We start from the raw sequence: 9,249 nt of genomic DNA on the forward strand, positions 1-9,249 counted from the left end.
TGAGAAAGTTTAGCTACAAAATTAGTTATAGTATAAGGTTACAACTTTACTCAATAAAATAAATATTACTATATATTTTGAAAATCTAACCGTTGAATTACATGTTCTTTACACTCTTAATACACATGTCAATTTTTGTATCAATCAGATGTTATTTACTATATGATCTATAAGCTTATATTTTATGCATAATTTTAAATTATAAAAATTTACAATTTAAACAATTTATTGATAACAAGTATAGGGGATATAAGGAAAAGATGTAAACCAACGGGGATTTGTCAAAATTCAATTCAAATAAAAAGATATTAAGTAAGGTTGTAGCCTAAGGCTACAACCAATTTTGTAACTAAACTTTATACAATCAACTTGATATAACTTTAAGCAATGCTACCTCACCCAATAACTTATTATAGAATTCATATTTTGAAAATCTCATTTTTGAATTACATGTTCTATATGTTTTTAACAATCACGCCAATTGTCATGTCAATTGGATATTGTTGACCATTCGATTCATAAAATCAACTTTTATGCATTATTTTAAACTATAAAAACTTGAATTTAAACAATTAATTGATGACATGGTTATTAATCTTTGATTACCTTGAAATTTTGCAAGAATGGAGAATATACGAAGATAATGTAATCTAATGGTGAATTTATCAAAATTTACATCAAATTAAAAAATATTGAGTGGTGTAATATCGCTTAAAATTACACCAAGTATAACTTGAACCCAACTCTCTCTCTCTCTCTCTCTCTCTCTCTATATATATATATATATATATATAGTGTATGTAGAATTGTAACAACACATAGTACGGGTTACAAGCTAGTTTTTATTTTTATTTTTTAAAACCAAAGCTCACAATAAGTCTAATCAAGATTGATGGCAAATAGTAACCAACAGTTAATTACTTTGAACACAATGGAAATGCTAATCCACATCAATATCACTTTTCAAGATTAGTTTCTTAGTGAATATATACTGGCTTTTTTTCCAATCGAAGGCGAAGTTTCTCTCTCTTTCTCCTTGCAAAACAAAGGGATTAACAAGAAATGTATGTTCTTGAATCTTGACTTGAATCACATTGAGCATTGTCTAATAAAGCCTATAGACTCTAAGATCTATATCTAGACAAGTTTGTGTTCACGATTTGCCAATTGTTCTAAACATTTAGAACCTAACAAACTCCCCATTTGGCAATTCGTGACAAAACTTTCATACAAAATGAAATGCTCAAATACAAGAACAACCCAATACAATAAAATGCTCAATTATATCACAAATCCCAATCTAAGACTCCTAACCTAGAAGTTGCAAGAAGAGGTAGAAGGTCTTGATCAGAATGCACCTGTCTTTCCTAAAACACTCAACAAACACATCACCGCATGTGTGGAAAAAAAGACATATAAACAATAATATGAAATAGAATATAAAAGACAAAAGTAAACTAACTCTCCCCCTAAGTTAGATACAACAAAAAGTTTTTATATTCTCCCCCTAAACAAAACAAACAGGTCATCTATGTCTCCCCCTTTTTGTCACATATTGACAAAGACTACCTAATCAGAAGATAGACAGAAAATATACACAACAGAGTAAGAGAAAATAGAGACAACTCCCCCTATAAAGAGCAACAACTCCCCCTAAGAACCACAAAGGTTAAAAAAAATTTCTCCCCCTATAAAAATAGGAAAAACAAAACTAGTTTTGGGAAAAACAGTTTTGGGGAAAAATAAAGGGGGTGGGGTTAAATAAAAAGACACAAACTAAGTTTAAAAAAAAAAAAAAACTAAGTTGAGGATACACATGAAGAAAAAATATTCTCTTTTTCAATAAAATGCAAACATGGCACTATGTGACCCATAAACAGTTGCATGAGTAGAGAAAATATTTGCACATTGATTATCCATCATAACTCTTAAGAAAATAATTTTCTACAATTCACACATAAAAATAGCATATACTAGAAAGTACATAACTCAAAAATTAATCAATTTTTAAATCAAGTTGAGTACCCAATTTAGCAAAGTGTATGCATGTTATGTGTGAAAACAATGAGAGATATGACTGCAAAACTGTAAGATGGATACAGAAAACAATGCAATGCATGTGAATCCTAAACATAAATGATGCATGAAAAAAAATTTGGTCAAATGCTTAAATATTGAAAATTCTTCACTCCTCAAAGCACATTGTATTATGAATAAAATGCATAAGTATGAGAAGAAAAGTTTTTCAAAAACACTTGAATTCAACCTAGATCTTCCAAAAACAAGTTTTTCAACCAATTGTCCTCAAAAACTCAAACATTAAGCACATTTTGCATCAAAATCAAGGAACTTTAATTCTTGGATAGCCACAACAAGATCACACACAATATAATGTACCAAGTTTAGCAAAGAGTAACTTGTGTAGTGTGTGCAACTAGCAAAAACTTGAGATACATGTGAGGTGATATGTGAATAGAAATCAATCACAATGTCTACAAAATTCATCACATAGAATTTGAAAGAGACTATCACCTAAAGAGTTACATCATATAACTCCCACATCTCCTAGATCATAAGCTTGCAATCATGTAAGTTTCTTGAATTATACCTCATAATATACACACCAATTTTAATTCATTCAGAAACTTATTAAAAGGCCAGGATAATGTACACACCAATTTTAATTATGTGATTTGGCTTCAAGCCTAATAGTACACATCAATTTTAAGTATTAAGCAATTTAAACCGAGGCTTCACCTTATGTTATTTTTGTGCATGTGCTACACTTTCTCGAGTACAAAATCTTATGATATGCACTAAAGTGATCATGATTGGCTAGTGAATAGTAGTGAGATAGTTATTTATGCCTTTCTCAAAAGGATCAAGACCGACAGTCAAAGACATGTGACTTTAAGATCAAGACAAAATTATCAAAAACTATAAACATTTCCCACACAACATGCACTACAAAGCTCATACTAGTAAAGAGCAATAAAAGAAGTTCATCCAAGCTAAACAAGGTACATAAACTTGCTATGTAAAGATAAAATGACCAATTCTTGATTATAAATCCAAGATGTGAAATACAAAACACAAAAATCTTTTTGGTTTTAAAAAATTTATGACAAAAAACAAAAAACACACATTTTGCTTGAGGATTAAAAATGCAATGCATGACAGTACTTAACTAAGCTATAGAGGGTACACAAACAAGAAATATCAATTTCTTAATTAACCCTTGAGTACATGTACAAACTAGTACATACTCACATAAAATCAAAAATAGCTTAGCTCTTATAAAACACATACTATTCAAGTTTCTCCACAATGTCAAGCATGTTCTAAATCAAGAGAGAGATATCATAACTCATGTAATCCTCAAGAAAAATAAAACTAGACACAAAATAAAATATTTTTGTCTTTTTGAAAATTTTTTCAATGTTTTTAGATTTTTTTTTTAAACAAAAAACAACCTAAAAAAAACATGACTAAAAACAGAAACAAAACATGTCCACAATTAATTGAAAGAATTAAATCAGGGACAAGTTAGCAACACTCACCTTGGAGAATCTTTTCTCACCCATCTAGCACGAGTCTTCGGCTTTGTAGGTGAAAATCCATGAGAAGCAGAGTGTATTTGAGGAATTACACCAATCTTCTGAGAAAGACTAAAATCCTGCAAATTCCTTTCACAAGCCAACAAGCTCAAATTTTTCAAAAAAATATGAAATAATTTATATGGACTTATGGCAGGAGAAATATCATCACAAATCCTAGATTGAAACACAGAATGCTTAATTTCAATTTATGACAATTAGGACGAATGTGACCATGGATACCACAAAAGTGACAAACAGGAACAAATTTAGGAATATCAGTATTCCTAATAACAAGTCTAGTCTCAGATTTTAGTTTTTGCCTCAACAAAGAACAATTTGGTCTAATATGACCAACAACACCACAAAGGTGACAGGTAGGCACAAAAACAGATTTATTATGCTCTCTAACAGTAGGTTTAGACATAAGTTTAGAAACTTCAGCGTCTACATCAGAACTTTTACCTTTGTCTAACCTAACAAAATAAGCCTTTTCTTTATTATTCCTCTTGAAAGGAGAGATATAAACTTTCTCAATTTTAGGTTTAAGAGAAACAGAAACACTTCTGTTATCAACAGTAGACTTGGTACAAGTCAAATTTTCAATTTTAACTTTAGATTCAACTAACTCTTGTTCCAAGCTTTTCATCTTCTCATCTTGAGAGGAAATTTGATTTCTCAAAAATTCATTCTTTTTATTAGATTCATCTAATCTAACAATCAATTCCTCTTTTTCAAGATTAGCCAATTTTAACTCTTCCTTGAATTTCTTAGCAATTTTCATAGATTTCAATAATTCCTTACGAAGAGTTTCACAGGCATCAATAAAATCAACAGAAGCATGAGCAAAAACATGATAAGAAAGACACTTCAAATTATCCATGGCAACAGGGGTTAAGGATCAGCTCTTAGATCAAAAGATCTAAAACAAAAGAGCAACCCGCTCTGATACCACTTGATAGTTTTTAGACCTCTTAAACAATTGATTAAACCTAGGTAATTAGTCAAGTGATTACTTAGTCCAAATTACAAGTCTAGGTTATCACAATCAAACAATCATATCATGCATAGCAGCGGAAAGATAAATAACACAACGATATGATAACCGAGGAAAACCAAACCGGTAAAAAACCTAGGGAGGATTTAACCTAACTATCCTCAAGGTAAAAAGCAAATCCACTAGAAAGAATCGAAGTTCATACAATAAGACTTACAAGCCCCCACGCTCGACTTCTTATTGCTACCAACCAGTAGAACTTACTGACACGACCACGTGCAAGCTCCGAATCCACGGACTCCTTCTTTCTTTGGCCTTTGCAAAACACAAACACCCCCGTTTGTGACTCTGAGATCCCACTCAAAGGTTTAGCAACACAAACTCTCTTGGTTGCGACTTCAAGACCACCCTTGAAGGTTTAGATTATCAGCACCTTTGATGACTAGAGAAGGCAGCAACTTTTACAATACCGGATTTTGAGATTCTTCAAAGAATAGCACCGGTAGAAGACAAAAGAGAGTTTTTTAGGAACAAAACCCTAAATACAGAAGAGGCACACTCTTTTCTCTCTGAAAAGCCACATAAAAACGTGCTTAGGGTTTCCTTTATATACTGGGAGAAGTAGATTAGAAACCCTAATCCTAAATGGGCTTGACCTGCTGTTTGGGTTTAATTAAAATTCTGCAGATACGACTTTCGATCGATCGAGCCTGTCTTTCGATCGATCGAACCAGACAGATTATGAAATCTTCTTCCTGTAACTTGTATGTTCTTGAATCTTGACTTGAATCACATTGAGCATTGTCTAATAAAACCTATAGACTCTAAGATCTATATCTTGACAAGTTTGTATTCACGATTTGCCAATTGTTCTAAACATTTAGAACCTAACAAGATATATATAGAAGAATACACTAACACCACCGACCAACAGATAAATAATTTTTTATTTTACACTTTACATGCATTTAATTTGTCTTTCAAATATACGTACCACACTGGTCGCTAACCCATGCGATGCACGAGATAGTTAAATAAAAATTAAAAGTATTTATTTTGCTTAAAGGTCTATGACTTGGCTTAAAAAAATGTATAACTTGAAAATGAATAAAAATAAGTAATTTTTTGTTCAATATAATACTTTGGAAAAATTCTTTTTCTGTTATATCATTGGTTCTGAATAACACATTCCGTCATGAGATATTCTATGGTGATAACTTCAGACAATACTTAACTGCAATTAAATTTACTATCCATCACCAATCTAATCTATGTTATCTTAATAGTAGATCTACAAATTGCATTCTTATATCCTCAATCATTTAGAAGGTAACTGAAGTAATGATTGTATGTAATATATAAATTTTATACTTGTACAGTACAAAATCATTAAAATAATTATCTAAAATCTAATGTTTTGGAAATTTTTCGAAATAGAATTTTAAATTTCATAAAACTTATTTAATAGAGTTTCTATTTTACCTGAAGGTGAACTATCACAATTAATGAGAATTTAACCATTTTTTGCAAAGAGAAGATAACCATAAGCCCAATTTTTATTTTATAGCATAGGATATTACAGTTAGATCCGTATCATGTGTAATACATTAGTCCATTATGACAGTTCCAAATAACATCCTAATAACTATCTGTATGAGTTTTCTTTTTAATGATGTCATAAAGGATGGAGTTTAATAGAAGTTATTTAAGATCCAATGTATACTTTTTTTTTTTTAATGTAATTTCAAAAGTATTTTAATTATATATTTTTTAATCATAAAACATACTCTATCTAAACTCTAAAGGAAAGCATTCAGAATGATCACCTCATTGATACCATATCATGATGGTTGCTGTCACGCCCCAAACCCAAAAGGATCCAAAGCGCGAGGGAAGAACCATTAAAAGTGAGAATGTAGGAGATTTTTTTTTTCTTCCATTTGATAAAATAAATAAATATATTGATCTCTCCACAATACAAGTCAGAGCTCTATGACACATTTACAAGCAAAACAAACTACAATCATGTGTCTCCAAATACACTTAACAATCCAACGTTCCAAATAAAATAAACACAAAGTCATGATCCTTTCTAAGGTATGCAACCTCAATAGAAAATCTAGGCCTACCACACCCAAGGCTAACAGACCTGAAGTATCCAACCTCCAATCGAATTGATTATGATCTCATTGAACTTTGCAAGATTGAGTCACCAACCAATCATAGCATAAATCTCTCACTTAGCATAATGCTCCAATCACCACCAACAAAACAAGCTCCATGCCCGAGGTATAGAGAATTTATCTAAAAAACTGTTGGAGAGTGGGATGAGCTAAAACCCAGTAAGTAGCATAATTAATGAGGGTGGGGGAAATGCAAGTTTCATGATTATAAATAGTTTGCAAAACATGTTTTAGTTTGGGAAATTGCTAATTGGATACTGCAAGATCATTTTTTTGTAATAATGTAACAAGAATGATTAAATGATGAAACACAAAGTTTCTCAAAATAATACCATGAAACTGTATATTATAATATGTGAGCACTAACAATATAATTTCCAAAGCCATAAAATCTACATACGGTAATTTTATCACAAATCTACCATACTAGCACATAGATTAGTCAGGGGATCCACCCATTCACAACTGGTATGATATTGTCCTCTCTGGTATGCAGACTCTTGGCCCCATAGATAGTAGCCTCACCCATACCCTCAAGGTTTTTCTCTCCCCCCATGGGCAACAAAGAGAGCGCGTCATATAGGACCTCTCTTGCATGTGGTCTCTTGGCCCCATGGGCAACAGCCTCACCCACACACAATCAAGGAACCTCTTCCCCCCATGGGCAGCAGGGAAGAACGCGTCATCCAAAGTGAAAGGGCACTGACCTAAATCTGATTCCATTATCACAAAGACTACGAAAACCAAATCGGGTGATCACCGGGAAATCACACATGGCATGGTGTTAAAACAACTCACAGGTTACATTACTTTGAAACATATAGTTCATATCTAGGTAGTTTCAGAAAAACCTTAAAAAATCTAACTTCCACAAGGTTTGTAAGGTTTTCAACATCATTCTTGTCAAAAGATTTTCTAACAATTTTCCACATAACAAGACAAGATAAGCATCTTTAAATTTTCTAATATACCATAACATCCAAGATTTCCTTATCAAAGATTAAATAAAAGATGCTCATTTTTTCCATATCAACAATTCATGCATTTCCCCAAATACAATACCAAATATGATGCATTTTCATATATAATCATATATAATAGGGTCACAACACAATACTTTTAAGAAAACATATATCCATATATAATTTTCCAAAATGTGTTTGACCCCAAAAACAACATTTATAAAACATAGTTATTTTCCAAAAATCCCATTAAAAAGCTACTTACCTTGGAAGGCCAACCAATTTTACCTCCACTGGGTACCACAAAATCAACTAATCCAGTCACTAGGTCCATCACCAAGAATATTGGAACCTAGAAACATAATGATCAATCCTATCAATAACAAGGCCTTTCACAAAGTACCATCACACTTATCTCCATAAATCGTAACAATACCCTAAAATCAAACCAAAGGCCCTAAAGTCTAGCTTGCCCATCCTAAGACAAGTACCCTTCCCAAGTAGGAACCAAAAAAGCATCCAAGAAACTCATAGTGCTTACACAACCAAAACATTTTAAATTCACCACCGCAAAAATGTGCATCATAAGATAAAATAACATACTCATGAATCTCTTTGAGGACTAAATAGTATATTTAAGCCAAGATAAGATCAACCGAGGTATGGGATTAATTCCACAATTTCTCAGCGTTTTAGTCTTACTTTCAGATTCAGTACATAACAGGGCAGCCATTTGTAAAAATTGTTTGGTCAATGAAAAGTTATCCGATTAATTCAAAACTTTAAGGGAACATTCCCCTATATGTATAAAATGTACCACAGAAAATTTAGCCCAAAAAGATTTTTCTGTAATTTATTAAAAATCATGCATTGCGGCTGACTCAAATCTGTCATGACAGCTTTAGAAAATTGCTATAGTTGTAAGACTAGCCCAAATTATTTGAGAATTCACCCGCATTAAAACCACCAGATTTAAAGCATATTAAGAACAAGGAATCAAACCCAAAATCTCATATAAAAAACTTATCAAACACTAGGTATGCAAAAACAAAGCACATGCTCACACTCCAATTTCAAAAATTCAAAGTTAACACTCTTACAAAAAAAATCAACCTCAAACTTCCACAAAATCAACTCATATGATTTGCTGAAGGAAACCCAATTTTTTAACCATGAAGAAACCCCAAATGATCATCATTTGTAAAAGCCCTTAACCATTTAACAAATAAATCCACCAATTCAAAAACCCATGTACTCAATCGCATGTATACCACTCATGTAGCTTAGATTAGTAAGAAATCTTAGAAAAACCTGAAAAGCTACCAAACAAATAAGAGTTTTACCTTTAAAGCTTTGAGAGAATGGAGCGTATGGGGTTTCTAATGGGGTTCTCCAGTGAAATCCGCCAAACATGGTGGTGGATGGCTGGTTTACTGGTGAGGGAGTGAGAGAGATAGAGGGAGCTAGAGTGTGTATTTGTGTGGGCTTCGGTGGCTGAGTGAGATAGGAAA

The 9,249-nt window shown here is 32.1% G+C and overlaps 1 long non-coding RNA gene across 2 annotated transcripts; it reads right to left on the reverse strand.

Annotated features, from left to right (window-relative positions):
* Window positions 1–6,438: 6,438 nt before the first annotated feature.
* Window positions 6,439–9,249, reverse strand: LOC126721866 (uncharacterized). 2 transcript variants are annotated; one of them, XR_007653935.1, is made up of 3 exons: window positions 9,082–9,249; window positions 7,177–8,090; window positions 6,439–6,897 (listed from the first exon to the last, which is right to left on the reverse strand). It is a non-coding gene; the product is annotated as an uncharacterized LOC126721866 (long non-coding RNA). The 2 variants fall into 2 exon arrangements; XR_007653934.1 differs by lacking the exon at window positions 6,439–6,897 and having other exon boundaries at window positions 7,073–8,090.

Source organism: Quercus robur, chromosome 4 (genome assembly GCF_932294415.1).
Source record: "Quercus robur chromosome 4, dhQueRobu3.1, whole genome shotgun sequence".
NCBI lineage: Eukaryota > Viridiplantae > Streptophyta > Magnoliopsida > Fagales > Fagaceae > Quercus > Quercus robur.